Here is a 16,138-nt window from a genome sequence, read left to right on the forward strand (position 1 = left end):
CTGAGCATGTCAGATGAGTGTGAAGGGGAAGACTCACTTACACAATCAGCCTCAGAAAATGAACCTGTAGACAACAGCGGCACCCTGACAGATCGCTCAGACGATGGAGAAGAGGTTCCTGCTAAGATCGGGTGTACCCGACCCCATTCCCAGGGTGCTGAGGTGATACAATCTCATATGCAGCAGAGTGCCAGTACTAGTGCCATGCTACCTTTTGGTGAAATGGCAATCACCAGCGGCCTAGCACATCCTGGTCTTTCACATAGCAGCACTGCAGTATCACTTGGTGATGTGGTGAGTCTCATAAGTGCAGTACAAGCTGGTGAGGTGGTGAGCACAAGTATTGTCCCGCAGCGACCAAACATTTGCACACAGGCCTGTAGAGCCCCTAGTATCCTTCCAGATGTGCTTGCAAATCCCGATTGGCAGCCCACAAATTCTGCAGCACCAGCACTTCCCTCATTCACTGCCCAACCCGGAATTCAGGTGGAAACAGCAAATTTAACTCCTCCCCTTGATTTTTTGGAGCTGTTTTTCACGGAAGATCTGTATGAATTGATTGCGGATAAAAGCATTTTATATGCACAACAGTTTATCACCACCAACCCGAATTCAAACCTTGCCAGACTGTTCACATGGAAACCTATTATAGTTTCTGAATTTAAGGTTTTTTTGGGCCTAACCCTCAACATGGGCATTACTAAGAAAAATGAATTGCAGTTGTATTGTTCCACAGACCCGATTCATCATATGCCGTGTTCTTTGCTGTCATGGCCAGGCATAGATATGAGAATATAATGCGATTTACGCATTTCAATGACAATACACTCTGTCATCCTCGGGGTGACCCTGAATTTGACCGGCTCCACAAAATTCAGCCCCTCGCAAATCACCTTAACCAAAAATCTGCAGATATCTATACTCCCCACCAAAAAAATCTGTGTTGATGAGTTCCTCATTCATTTTTTTAGGCCACCTTGTATTCAAACTATTTCTCCAATAAGCTGTTCAGATATGGGGTCAGACCTGTATATCAGACCTGTGATTTGGGGAGGGGGGGGTTGGTGCTATCCTGGTATTTCAGGGCCTCCGAAACTGATAGGTAGTGAGGAAGTGAAATGAGGAAGTTATGCAAATTCAGGCTTTCAAAGTGAACATTGGATTTCAGACTCCCTGTCACGGAATGCCTGCTCCTTGTTCAACCCCCCCCGTGCCTGTGTCTTTCCCGTGTCCCCTCACCCTCTCCTCATCTTGTCGCAGCCTTTGAAGATGGGCTGCACAGGATGAGGGGGGTCACCTCACCCCACTGCCCCTCATCACAGGCTGCGTCAGAATGAGAGGGAAGTGACCTCTGTGGCGGACCTCACACCTCTATGGCCATATAGACCGAGAGGAGTGACACCCCGCTGAGGGATTCCAACATGGGGCCACCAACCTGGCTCCGCATGACCCTGGTGAGTGCAGCACATGGCACAAGAGTTTACCACACCTGCACTCTCCGACAGATAAACGTTGCGCTCTCGAGAGCGTGGCCCCTGTCAAGGGGTGTGCCTCATTGCCCGGCAAACATGGTGCTGGGCCGGCATCCCACGTGGCTTTTAAAAGGCCGGCACAAGATCAGGCTCACTCTCTTCCTCCCGCTGCTGTCCCTGGGGCCACTACAGTCATGGGAGGTCTGGGTGGGGCCCGGGCCTCTGCAGGCATCCCTGCTGTGCACTCTGCATGAGCCCTCTCACCACAGGTCAGACCCCATAACCATGAATCCCTCTGCTGTCACTGGGGCCACCGTGGTCGTGCAAGGTCCAGGTGGGGCCCGGGCCTCTGCAGGCATCCCCGCTGAGTGCTCTGCATGAGCCCCCTCCTCAAAGGTCAGACCCCATGACCATTACTCCCGCTGCTGTTCCTGTCTGCTGCGAGGGCCCCTGCTGCTGATTGCTGGGCCCTGGAGAAGCTTGCCACTGTGAGGGCTGCCATCCATTGCTGAGGGTCCCTGGGAAGCCATTCTGTCTGCAGATCGCTGGGCCCCTGGGAAGCCATCCCGTCTGCTGATCGTTGGGCCTCTGGAAAGCCATCCCATCTGCTGATCGTTGGGTCCTTGGGAAGCCGTCCCGCCTGCTGATCGTTGGGCCCCTGGGAAGCCATCCTGCCTGCTGACCGCTTTGTCCCTGGAAGCTGCCTGCTGCTGAGCGTCCGCAAGTTGCCTATCCCTCTGGAAGCCGCTTGCTGTTGAGCACCTGCAAGACGCCTATTGTAAGTGTCCCTAGAAGCCATGAATTGTCCCTGTTGGGTGCACAGACCACCCGTGTCCTGAACTGTCCCTGTTGTGCGCACCGACCAGCCGTGTCCTGAACTGTCCCTGTTGTGCGCACCGACCAGCCGTGTCCTGAACTGTCCCTGTTGTGCGCACCGACCACCGGTGTCCTGAGCTGTCCCTGTTGTGTGCACAGACCACCCGGGTCATGAAATGCCCCTACTACATGCCTAGACTACCCTTTCTTGAACCGCCCCATGGCATGCCCAGAGTATAGCTACCTGTGATGCCCCTGAGTGCTTGAGCCATCACTACCCGTTGAGTCCCCGTGAGCCTGATGTCCCTAGAAAGCTGTGTGGGAGCTATGCTAGGCCAGACTCCACTGATGGAGTCCCGTTGAGTCCCCGTGAGCCCGATGTCCCTAGAAAGCTGGGTGGGAGCTATGCTAGGCCAGACTCCACAGCTAAAGTCCCATTGGGTCCCCGTGAGCCTGTTGTCCCTAGTACGCTGTGTGGGAGCTGTGTTGAGGCCAGACGCCACAGCCAAGGTCCCGTTGAGTCCCCGTGAGCCCGCTTACCGCGGGTGTCCCTACAAGCCGCATATCACGGAGTGCCATGAACTGTCCTGATTGAGTGTCTTTCAGAGTTCAATAAAGCTTTGTGTGTTTCCCATCTTCTTCATGGGTTCTGTCCTGCCTACACTTCCGTTACACTCCTGTATGTAGCTAGGCTCCCAAAATGTCTCTCACATGTGGTACCCCCATACTTGGTAGAAGTAGCAGAATGTGTTTGGGGTGTAATTCCACATTTACCCATGGCTTGTGTGAGCAATATGTCATTAAAGTGACAATTTTGTGTACAAAAAAAAACTTGTAGAAAAAAAAAAATTTTTTAATGAACTCAACATGCCTCTCAGCAGATAGCTTATGGTGTCTTGTTTCTGAAAAGGGGTCATTTGGGGGTGTCTGTACTGTCCTGGTATTTGGGGGTGTTTGTACTATCCTGGTATTTTAGCACCTCAAGAAATGTGATGGCAGTCAGAAAGTAAAAGCTGTGTAAATTCCAGTATCTATCCCTATCACACAAACCAATTATTATGCAGTTATTGGGATTTTTTTTTACCAAAGACATATAGCAAAATACATGTTGGCCTAAATTTATGACAAAATTTGAGTTTATTGGATATTTTTTATAACAGAAATGAAAAAATATTGTTTTTTTTTTCTAAAGATAGAGAAATAGAGTTCCGATTTCCAGAATCCCATGGTTGGGAGTTTGGTTGTATGAGTTTGTTTTTGGAGTAGGTGGTAGAAGGTAGAGAGATGGGAGCTGGAAGGTGTAGAGCTGTTGAAGAGTGTTATGAGGCCCATGGGCTGAGTGTTCTCACACCAGTGCAGGTGAGGTAGCATATGTCTAATTCTGAGGAATTTGTAGAAGTCTTTCTGGTCCAGAAAATAAGTGAGGCTGGGATCCTGAAACGTTCTTATGTAAGTGTTGTTCAGCAGATCTTTGACAGAGTAAATGCCCTTTGTGTACAAGTTTACAGGTGGATATCTTCAGATAGGAGTTCCAAGGTGAGAAGAGAAGACATTGCAGAACTTTTTGCAGTATGTCCAAAGAGGATTACGCCAAAGAGTTCCACATTCATATGATTGGTGTTATGGTGTCCAGGAATTCTGGTCAATTTCTATCATTGCACCATGGAGAGTATTCTTCCCATCCACACTGCAGTGTAGTATGATGGCTGTAGGGTGGAGGATAGGAAGTGTCGGTCTCGGGAGGAGAAATAAAGCACAGCGGATCATAGGTACAGATCTATCGAATTTGGACACAGCTATGCCAGCAGACTAAAAAAGAAAGCAAATGTCATAGTGATCCATCCCGGTTACAGTGTGTTTGTATCTATGATAAATGACAGGCTAAACCCACCTGGAGACTTTCTCCACACCTGGAGTGTGCTGAGTTCTTGGAGAACGTCTACACAGTGTTTCCAGATTGGCTTTATCACCCCAACGAGCTCGCTCCAGTTCATGGATGTCATCATTATGTTTGGAGGATCTCACCAGTCAGGAGCCTTTCCTGTCATCCTACATGTTCCCTTCTGAGGATTGTTCTATCCTTCCAAACAAATGTATGAAATCATGGATGAGTCCTCCTTCTATGTGATCTAGAAGATCTTCAATCACAATGTCTTTATGGATGAAGTGGATGGCCCAGTTTATATATTATTTATTGCTTTACAGCTTTATTCCCTCCAGGATTCATTCTTTATTTATAGAACCATTCAAGGAAGTGTTCTTACTGTGAGAGATCTCCACCACCATTCCTCTGTGACCATCACATCCTTGTCATTTATGTCTAACATCTTCATTATCAGTGGATTGATAGATATTATTATACTTTAAAGAATATTTTTACATTTTCTTTACCAAAAAGATTTGATTTCAGAGGGAATCTGTTTTAATTTGTCTTCTATATGTAATACAATATCTTTGTTAAAGTGTTGGTTCCATAAGAGCTAGAATGATTTGTTCTTCCTTATCTTGTGTCATATTTGAATTTCCCTGGTAGCCGTGTAAGGCAGATATTTTACAGGAATGATTATTCAGGCTCCATTCTCACCAACGTGTTTTTTAGTGCTTTTTGCTTTTCTCAGAAACGCACAACAGTCCACTTAACATGGTTTCCTATGGGCCATATTCACATCTAGGCTTTTTTGAGCTGCTGTGTTTTTGGAAAGGGCCCAGGACTTTTTAAAAAGAAAAATGCAGCATATTTTCTACAACAGAGTTCAATGGAGAATCTCTTGAATTGCATGGTTGTACATTTTTGCATTTTTATTCTGCCCAGCAAAAAAAAATTCCACTTAATTCCACTGAAAAAAACGCAAAATGTGCCACAAAGGTATCACAAACGTATCATAGTGCAAGTGTACAATCCAAACGCACATGTTCCTGCATTAAAAATGTCTGTGTGTATAAGTGGGTGCTGCAGCGACCGTCGGCTGGAACCAAACAGAATCAGCAAGGGAGAATGTCACCAGCACACCGAGGATCACCAATATGGGGCCAAAAGATTTAATGAACGATCACATAGTTACAGCAAGGCAACGTTTCAGAGACTCGCATGACTCCTCCGTCACATGCCTGATGAAGGGTTCCTGCGAGACTCCGATACATTGCCTTGCTGTAAGTATGTGATCGTTCATTAAAACGTTTGGCCCCATATTGGTGATCCTCGGTGTGCTGGTGACATTCTCCCTTACAAACATATCAAAAACACATAAAAAACTCAAAATGAACTGCGAAAAGCACTACAAAAAGAACAAAAAGCAAACTACAAAGCTGTGAACAGAGCCTTACAGATGTTTCTTGGGGCTGCAGTTCCTCTGAGCTCCACAAGGTGGGGATCTCACTTCTACCCACACAGGAAGTCTCTATGGAAGACAGACAGGAAGTGTAGTCAGGTACAGACAGGAAGTGATGTCAGGCAGGATGTTCCAGGTGGTTTTGAAGTATAAAAAAGACGTTACCAGAAGTGGCAGCAGAGGAGGTAATAAGATGTTATTTCCTATTTACACCCAGTAACCCCCCGTCATATCCGTCCTCTCCCTCCACAGTCACATCCGTCCTCTCCCTCCACAGTCACCTCCGTCCTCTCCCTCCACAGTCACGTCCGTCCTCTTCCTCCACAGTCACGTCCGTCCTCTTCCTCCACAGTCACGTCCGTCCTCTTCCTCCATAGTTACGTCCGTCCTCTTCCTCCATAGTCACGTCCGTCCTCTTCCTCCACAGTCACGTCCGTCCTCTTCCTCCATAGTCACGTCCGTCCTCTTCCTCCATAGTCATGTCCGTCCACTTCCTCCATAATCACTGTGATGTCTTTTATCTCCAGCAGATGATGATACACACATATATAGTGTGGGAACCCAGATGAACCCCTTCAGGGGCAGAACATTCCCCCACTTCCGGGGCCGGAACATTCTCCTCATTGTGGAGATAAATTCTAGTAATATGGTCCTCTAAACAAACAGCACTGACAATAAATAGACAAGACAAGGACCATCCTGACCATACATGGCCTACAAAGGGCAATGATGACACTACACAGGCAGCCAATGGGCAATCATTACACTATGCAGCCAACACAATGATGGAGTGCCGGGGTCAGGAGTATGGAGCATAGAGCCCCTTACATTGCTGCTCAGGAGGAAGAAAACATTCCCCAGCCGGCCATGAAGAATATGTTCCATCATTGATGTCAGAGGGAGGGAAATACTGAGGGGCCTGAGGGAAGTAGAGGAGATGAGGGGTCTCTGAGGAGGTAGTGGGACTAAAGAACTCTGGATCCTTTGAGGGTTTCCTGCATCTGAAGGACTCTGGGATCTCTGAGGTGGAGGAGTAGCTGAAGAACTTTGGGATCCTGTTAGGAAGTAATAGGGCTGAACAACTCTGAGAGGTTAGTGGGGCTGAAGAACTGTGGGGGCCTCTGAGGGGTATTCAGGCTGCAAGGCTCTGAGGTAAGAGGGGGCTTTAGGGCTCATAGGAACTCTTGGTCTCTGATGGTCCTCCCATCCCACCTTCACTTACTTTTCTGACCTCCTTAAAAATCTCCTGCCAGCACGTGTAGGGAGTCTTCACCTCTCCATCTCACTGGTCAACAAATATATAGCAAGATACAAAATAGAACAAAGAAGGACACTTGGTCCTTGGGGAGGTCTGTTTGCATAGCATTAATGCTTAATGGGCGGACAGTCCAATACCTTCCCATACCACAGAATCTGGCAGTGCCCGGTGCTGGAATTCAGAGCCAGAAAAAGCCACTGCCACTCTGTACAATGTCCTGGAAATTTCAGAATACTTGGCAACTAAGTGAGCAAACTCATCTCCCTGCTGTCCTCCTCCTACCCACACATAGAAGAGATGAGAACTGACTCCTCCCACACAGCTCTCTGCTGTGTGGGAGGAGCACTATCCTCCTGCTATCCCATCCAATCCCTTCTCTTACTGCAGGCAGTGACATCACTCCTGTCAGTCAGCAGCCTGCTGGAGATTTGAGCCTTGCAGCCGGTGTTCTGCCAATTATCCTGATTAACAGGGAACTCCGTCCAAAAGTCATCAAGTTCCCCTTCCTGGACCTCATGACGACCCAACATTGACCTCACAGCACTGCCTCAGAGCAAACTAGTCATAGGAAGGATCAGATTTATCATTCCTTGTCTGCAGATCTAAAACTCATCAAAACCAGTTCAGAGACCAAACAAACCCAAAAGAGAAAAGGGGCCCCGGACCTCAAAATTGTAGTAAACACTAAACAGTCCAAACAAAATGTCTTCCCATGGGGGGAGTAGTTCTTCAATGTCCAGCAACCCTCCTATTCCCCCCTCACATCCACATCCTATTATTGTGTGACCAATACCATCCAAATCATTCTTACTTTCATTTCCCAAAGTTATCCGTCTACAAGGAGACCTGTATAGATCACATGATGGCACCAATGAGGATGGAGGAGGACCGGAGTCACATGACTGAGAAGATACTAAACCTCACCCTGGAGATCATCTACCTGCTGACCGAAGAGGTGAGGAGGATTCTGGGAGGTCACATGACATCACTCTTATCTCTATTAATAAAACACAGACCTGACCGGAGAGGGGAGGAGGATTCTGGGAGGTCACATGACATCACTCTTATCTCTATTAATAAAACACAGACCTGACCGGAGAGGTGAGGAGGATTCTGGGAGGTCACATGACATCACACAGACCTGACCGGAGAGGTGAGGAGGATTCTGGGATTCTAACATGATATTCCTATTGGTTCCTCAATACAGAGATTTCCTCTTCTGAAGTCAGGTGATCATATGACCATCACAGTGCCTCCATGTGACTCCCTAAACCCTGAGAGACACAACATGCAGAAGATTCTAGAAGTCACCAAGAAGATGATGGAGCTGCTGACAGGAGAGGTGAGCGGTGCCGGGAATTCTGGGACATTCTCCAGTAACAGACAAGGGATGTGTCTGGATGGTGACTGTATCATTGTGTGTGTCAGGTTCCTATAAGGTGTCAGGGTGTCACTGTCTATTTCTCCATGGAGGAGTGGGAGTATTTAGAAGGACACAAGGATCTCTACAAGGACGTCATGATGGACAATCAGCCGCCCCTCACATCACCGGGTAAGAGGAGACTTTATTGTAAAGGAGAGAGCAGTACGGAGGATCCACCTAGATCCCCCATCATCTGATAAACACATAGAAACAATGGATTCAGTCAGTGTGTGTGTTTCCTACAGGTGGATCCAGTCATGGGAACCCACCAGAGAGATGTCCCCGTCCTCTGTATTCCCGGGATTCCACACAGGAAGGTCACACCATCCCTCACCATCATCAGGTAGATGAGGAACAATCACTGATAGTATCATTAGGATCTGTACATTTTCTGCATTGTTACCATTGATGGCATTTTTATTATATATTCAGAGTGGAAACCTGAGAGATCCTAAAGCTGAGGTTAAAGAAGAGATAAAAGAGGAGGAGGATGAGGATGGGGGGATGGAGGAGTCAGAGCTTCTAGAAGAACACAAAGATCTGTACCAGGACACCATGGTGGAGTCATCCAGCTACAGGAACCCACCAGAGAGATGTCCCCGTCCTCTGTATTCCCAGGATTCCACACAGGAAGGTCACACCATCCCTCACCATCATCAGGTAGATGATGACAATTATTGGTAGTTGTGATTTATACACAGCATGTTTGTTACAATGAATGTTTTAATAAACTCCGCAGCTGATCAACTCCATGACAGCATCCTCCCCCTGTCCTGCCCCGACTTGGCTATGACCGCCTACAACAATGCACTCTCAACAGCCCTTGACTCACTAGCGCCTTTAACCACACGCAACATCAGACCCCGACCGCTCCAGCCCTGGCAGACTGATCACACCAAAACCCTCAAACAACACAGTCGTGCCCTGGAGCGACTATGGCACAAAACCAAATCCCAACAAGCCTTCACCCGCTACAAATCTGCCTTCCACACCTACACCTCCTCCCTCCACGCAGCCAAACAAGCCTACTTCCTGACCCTCATCAAGGCCCTCTCCTCCAATCCTCGCCGACTCTTCTCCACCTTCAACTCTCTACTCTCGCGACCCCCACCTCCACCCAGCACCTCACTCACTGCCCTTGAGATTGCCAATCACTTCAAAAACAAGACTGACACAATTTGCAAGGACATTGCCGCAACTCACACGCCCTCTCAACCCGTCCCCTCTCACACAGCTACCCCCTCATCCCCCCTCCCCCTCGACATAACCTGCAGGGACTTCGTCGCTGCTCAAACTCCCTCCAACCCCATTCCCCCTCACTCAGCTACCCCCTCATCACCCCTCCCCCACGGCCCCACCACTGCTCTGACCTCCACTTCCACCCCACCCTACATTCCTCATACTGAAGCCCCCCCAACAATCTGCACCTTTGACCTTACTACCATCGAGGAAGTCTCCAAGATCCTCTCTGATGCCCGCCTCACCACCTGCCCCCTCGACCCTATCCCCTCACAACTCCTACGACCTCCCTCCTCCTCCATCCTACGCTCCCTCACCCACATCTTTAATCTCTCCCTCTCCTCCGGCACTTTCCCCTCCCCTCTGAAACATGCACACATCACCCCCATACTTAAAAAGCCCTCCCTGGACCCCAATGACCCGAACAACCTCAGACCCATCTCCCTGCTCCCATTTACATCTAAACTCCTCGAGCGCCTCGTCTACACCCGCCTAAGCTCTCAACTCAATGACAACAACCACCTCGATCCCCTACAATCCGGCTTTCGTCCCCTACACTCCACCGAAACTGCCTTACTCAAACTCTCCAACGACCTGCTAACCGCCAAAGCTAATGGCCACTATTCAGTGCTCCTACTCCTCGACCTCTCCGCGTCCTTCGACACAGTCGACCACCCCCTCCTCCTCAAAAAACTACACTCCCTCGGCCTCAGAGATTCTGCTCTCTCCTGGCTCTCATCCTACCTGTCACAATGCTCTTTCATCGTTACCTATAATGCTACCACCTCCCCCTCTCTGTTGGGGTCCCTCAAGGCTCTGTCCTCGGGCCCCTTCTCTTCTCCATCTATACCTCCTCCCTTGGCCAACTCATACACTCTCATGACTCCAACTACCACCTCTATGCCGACGACACACAAATCTATCTCTCAACCCCCCACCTCACCCCTCGGTCTCCGCCCGAATCACACACCTGCTGAGCGCCATATCAGACTGGATGTCGCTCTACTTCCTTAAACTGAACCTCTCCAAAACCGAGTTTCTTGTCTTCCCCCCAGCCCGGACACCACCCCCCATTGATTTCTCTATCACATCGAACAATGTCACCATCAAACCCGCCCCGCAGGCCAGAGTACTTGGTGTCATTCTGGACTCCAACCTATCCTTCCAGCCCCAAGTCCAATCTTAAACAAACTCGTGCAGACTCCGCCTCCGCAACATGCAGACTCCACCTCCGCAACATCCCCAAAATATGCACGTTCCTAACCCCTGAAAACACTAAACAGCTCATCCACTCCCTCATCATATCACGACTCGACTACTGCAACTCCCTCCTCACTGGCCTGCCTCACCACTGGCTATCCCCGCTTCAGTCCTTCTTGAATACGGCTGCCAGACTCATTCACCTTTCCAACCGCTCCATCTCTGCCACCCCCCTCTGCCAATCCCTCCACTGGCCTCCACCCCCCTCTGCCAATCCCTCCACTGGCTTCCGATTGCGCAACGGATCAAATTCAAAATCCTAACACTGACGTACAAAGCTGTCCACCATACTGCCCCGAACTACATCACTGACCTAATATCCAAGTACCGCCCAACACACACACTCCGCTCCTCACAAGATCTCCTTCTCTCTAGTTCCCTGGTCTCCTCCTCCCATGCCCGCCTCCAGGACTTCTCCAGGGTGTCACCCATCCTCTGGAACTCCCTGCCCCAACCCATCAGATTATCACCTACTCTCCTCTCCTTTAGGCGCACCCTGAAAACCCATCTCTTCAGGGAAGCCTACCTCACCCCCTGCTAACTTGCTAACCTCCTCCACTCTTCCTACCACTCCATCCCCCACAGCTATCTCCTCCTGTACCACCATCCCCTCCCTCCTAGATTGTAAGTTGGAAAGAGCAGGGCCCTCAATCCCCTCATGTATCACATTGTATTGGTATTGTTCTGTCACATGTTCTGTCCCCTTTGTAATGTACAGCGCTGAGCGAACTATTGGCGCTTTATAAATACTGTATAATAATAATAATAATATCTTTCAGAGTGGAATCCTCGGGGATGATAATATTGATGTTAAAGAAGAGTATAAAGAGGAGGATGAGGAGTATGGAGTGATGGAGGAGTTTTCAGAAGGACACAAGGATATGATGGAGCCACCTAATACCAGGAACCCACCAGAGAGATGTCCCCGTCCTCTGTATTCCTGGGATTCCACACAGGAAGGTCACACCATCCCTCACTATTACAAGGTTGGTGGGATGGAGAATCTAGAACATGGACTTGAGGAGAAAATATGTGGATTTTTCATATAAGCTTATATATTTTTGTAAAATTTCTCATTTTCTTGATTTAGAGTGGAGATCCAATCGATATAGAATTTGAGGTGAAAGCAGAAGAAGAAGAGGCGTATGTGAGGGATGATCAGCAGTCTATGGAGGAGGATGGAATAACGGGGACATTTATAGAGGAGGACACTCCTACAGAGATCAGCACAGGTGGGTCATGAACACTAAATCCATTCCTCCACCCATACTGCTCACTGATTGGTCCAGAGTAGGGCGGGGACTGGGTGATATCAGCCTGTAATCCCCTGGTCACTTTCCTGAGCTGTGTTCCCCGTCCTGTATTCCTGGATTTCTCTCGGATAATCTTCCTTCTCTGTGCTGCAGACACAATTTATGTATCTAGACTGGATTTATGGAGGTTCTGGGGTTCAGGTGGCAGCAAAATGTTCATTTCACCATAAGTGTTCCTAGACCTAGGCACCTGGGGTGTGTGTCTTGGGTGTCCTTCCTCATGTCCAGATCTATTAGGATCTCTGACAGAACATTTCTCCCAGGGTTCCTTGCTCTGTGGTCTGCTGGCTGTGCCGGGTGGAGGGATATGTCTGTAGTGTCTCAGACCCAAGTCACTGAGTGCAGTCTCAGGAGATGGGAGGCAGCGGTGTGGGATCTCTGCAACTTGTCTACAGTAAACATTTAATCTTCCACTGATTACTGAATATGAATATTATGAGCCCTGACCCCTGCACTATATACTCTATGATGTACATTACATACCAATGACCCCTGCACTATATACTCTATGTTGTACATTACATACCAATGACCCCTGCACTATATACTCTATGTTGTACATTACATACTCCTGACCCCTGCACTATATACTCTATGTTGTACATTACATACTCCTGACTTCTGCTCTCCCCCTCCCCCCACTGCTATATATACAATATACACATAATATGGATTCTCTTTTGTTACACCCATTTCCTCCCAGCTGGACATTTTATATCGGATGATGTGATTGGAGCACAGACTTTTACATGGTGATAATAATGTGATAACATCCTCCAACTTTGGACCCTTAACCTCCCTGGCGGTATTCCCGAGTGTAGCTCGGGGTAACATTTCAGTACCAAAAGCGGTAACCCCGAGCTACACTCGGGCTTACCCTGCGGCACTGCTCCGGCAAGTGTTCTTCACTTACCTTACCCTGCGCTCCCACGATGTGTCCCCTGCAGCGTCCCCGGCCATCTCCTCCGGCCGATGCCGGCATCCGGCTTCTGTGTCCTGTCCCTGTGACGTCGGGACGTACGGGCGCCGCCGGCGGCGGGAAATTTAAAAATTTTAAAAAATGTCATTTTTTTTTTTTTTACATTTTACATAGTAAAACATTGCTGTCTCAACCAATTTCACATACATATTGTCCCTAATGCTTTGTCCGGCGCCCTGCCTGCATTTTGTCTGTTCTTTCTGCCTGGAAACTGAGAAACGTCCATGGCGTCCAAAAAGCGTCCCTTTAGGTCAAAAGCGGTTTAGATCAGCTAGAGAACAGCGATAGTAAATCAGAACCACTTGCAGAATTGAGTGATAATGATTGGTGGGGGAAATTCATCATCAGACACTGAAAACGATTCTGCGACTGAGCTCAGCGATGTGCGAACTTGGCGCTCTATTTCACATTTCAGTGTTTTTGGTTTGATTATATTATTGAATTAAATTTTTTATTATTTTTATATTATTTTTATGATTATTTATTAAATTATAATTTATGATTTTGTGTTTCAAATTTTATCATACCCGGGATGTTTACTAGACTCTTGTTCGGACAGATTTCAGTGAGTTTTTCCTAAAAATTACAGCCTACAATAAAAAAAATACATATTTCCATGCAAAAAAATGTACCGCTTTCAGCACCAAAAATCTGAAATAATCATACCGCCAGGGAGGTTAAACAGAAAGTGATAATGAGGGAGGAGTCAATACCCCAATGATGGTGGTCTTCAGGATCAGTCCAGTCTTCATCTTGGTTGTTCTCCCCCCATCCTCACTCTCTGACCTCTGGTGGGGCTCAGCCCCGCTGTTCTTCAGGACTAAATAATGAAGTGCAGTACTTCTTGTGTTGGGAAGATGGCGATGAGTGATAGAGGGGTGGGGACCCTCGTCCTATAATCCCCTCATCACTGTCCCTCCTATAAAAGACAGTTCTGGTTGTTTCCTCACTCTCTGACTAAGGTCCATGAATAAAGAAATGACCTGGTAGGAGATCAGAGGAGCCATTTCCTAGTTCCCTTGAGGGTGGAATTGTAAGCTCCTCAGAGACCAAGCTGCCTGATGTGGGCGGAGTCCTGGTTTGGGGGAACCAATCAGCTCCTGTCTAGTAATACTCTTTGTCTTTGTATTTAATCCATGGCCGGGAGATGAGGAAAACCTCCGAGGATTGTCTCACTTTGTCTCCAGACTGGAAAGTCGAAGATGAGGACATCACACAGTATAGTCCAGGAGAAAACCCGGCTCCCTCCAATGTCCATCCGGCACCACCCAGTGTAGATGGACCATCGGATTCCTCGTATCCTGAGGAACCTCAGACTGTGCGGGACCGGGCCGGCCTTCCAACAGGGAAGAGCCTCTCCTGTACTGAGTGCGGGAAGTGGTTCTATTATAAATCTCATCTTAATTTGCATATAAGATCTCACACGGGGGAGAAGCCGTATTTCTGTCCAGAGTGCGGGAAATGTTTCCATTATAAATACAATCTTAAAGTTCATAAAAGATGTCACACGGGGGAGAAGCCATATTGCTGTTCTGAGTGCAGGAAATGCTTTTCACAGAAGTCACATCTTTACACACATCAGAGATCTCACACAGGGGAGAAGCCATATTCCTGTCCTGAGTGTGGGAAATGTTTTGGATTAAAATCACATCTTGTCACACATGAAAGGCTTCACACAGGGGAAGTAATTTATTCCTGTCATGTGTGTGGAAAATGTTTTACACAGAAGTTTAATCTTTACAAACATCAGAGATCTCACACAGGGGAAAAGCCATATGCCTGTCCTGATTGCGGGAAATGTTTTTCACAGACGTCCATTCTTTCTAAACATCAGAGATCTCACACGGGGGAGAAGCCATATTCCTGTCCTGAGTGTGGGAAATGTTTTTCACAGAAGTACCATTTTTCTAGACATCAGAGATCTCATACGGGCGAGAAGCCATATTCCTGTTCTGAGTGTGGGAAATGTTTTTCAAGGAACTTCAATCTTTCCATTCATCAGAGAACTCACAAAGGGAAGAAACCACTTTCCTGTCCTGAGTGAGGGAAATGTTCCTCACTGAAGTTCTGTCTTCCTGTACATCTGGGGTCCCAGACAACCCTGGAGGTGTATTAGTGCCTTGAGTGCGGGAAATGTCTTCTAGATGAATGTTGCTGGACATCCCAGCTCTCATGTGGGGAAGAAGCACACCCTGATATACACCTCAGATATACTCCATGGCTGATCTTCATCATGGAAGAAACAGTCCATAAGGAGATCAGAGGTCCCCAAAGACATGGATGAAGTGTGGGACCGGGTCGGTCATTGATGGCAGGAGAAGTTTTCAATGTATTTTCCATCAATGGAAGACATTCTAGCAGTTCAGATGTGATCCTAATAATATTGGTTCCCCCATTCACACAGGAGGAATGGACATGAACTCTCACTGAGGGAATTGCTATACAAACATTCTATGAATAGACCCCCAAATGTCAGGAGATGTTTCTATAAAGACGGGAAGTATGGAGCAGAGAAATGAATAGACCTCCCAGCAATGTTATTATCAGGCTGCAGCTAGGGGGAGCTCTAATGTCACCCCAGTAGAGGGATCCCATCTAGCCCACATTAACCCTCTCACTGCCAGAGCTGTTTCTGCATGATTTTGCACACATGGGAAAATGCAGATTTTGGTCCTGAAGATGAGATAAACCCCCAAACATCTATTCTGTGACATCAGAGGCCCTGGAGAATAAAATGGTGGTGATTGTTAAGGTGTTCCCCGTACACAGATTCCCCTTCATATCCGCCTTTATTTTCTCCTTTCCCCCATTTTCTATGTTGGGATCTTTTCTACAATACTTTGTTATAATAATGGAACACGTTGTGTATTGTATTGTACACCAATAATAATGACTCCGCCCCCACATTCCAGACAAGGGATCTTCCTGACCAATCGGATTTCTTCCTTTACTATTTCCTGATTTTTATGCTTCAATCTTGTTAAATGTAAAATTATAATAAAACGTTTATTGAAGAAAAACTATTGTGTGTGTCGGTGCAATGAGGGCA

The 16,138-nt window shown here is 47.6% G+C and overlaps 1 pseudogene across 1 annotated transcript in view; it reads left to right on the forward strand.

Annotated features, from left to right (window-relative positions):
* Positions 1 to 15,205, forward strand: part of LOC149440268 (uncharacterized) — a 44,735-nt pseudogene extending 29,530 nt beyond the window's left edge. Inside the window, exons 5-6 of the transcript XR_016307693.1 lie at positions 3,797 to 3,824; positions 14,402 to 15,205. The product of XR_016307693.1 is annotated as an uncharacterized LOC149440268 (transcript). The remainder of the gene's footprint in view (positions 1 to 3,796; positions 3,825 to 14,401) is intronic.
* The last annotated feature ends 933 nt before the right edge of the window (positions 15,206 to 16,138 follow it).

The sequence above is a fragment of the Staurois parvus genome, unplaced genomic scaffold (assembly GCF_062004578.1).
Source record: "Staurois parvus isolate SC_StPar_1 unplaced genomic scaffold, SC_StPar_1.0 ptg001098l, whole genome shotgun sequence".
NCBI lineage: Eukaryota > Metazoa > Chordata > Amphibia > Anura > Ranidae > Staurois > Staurois parvus.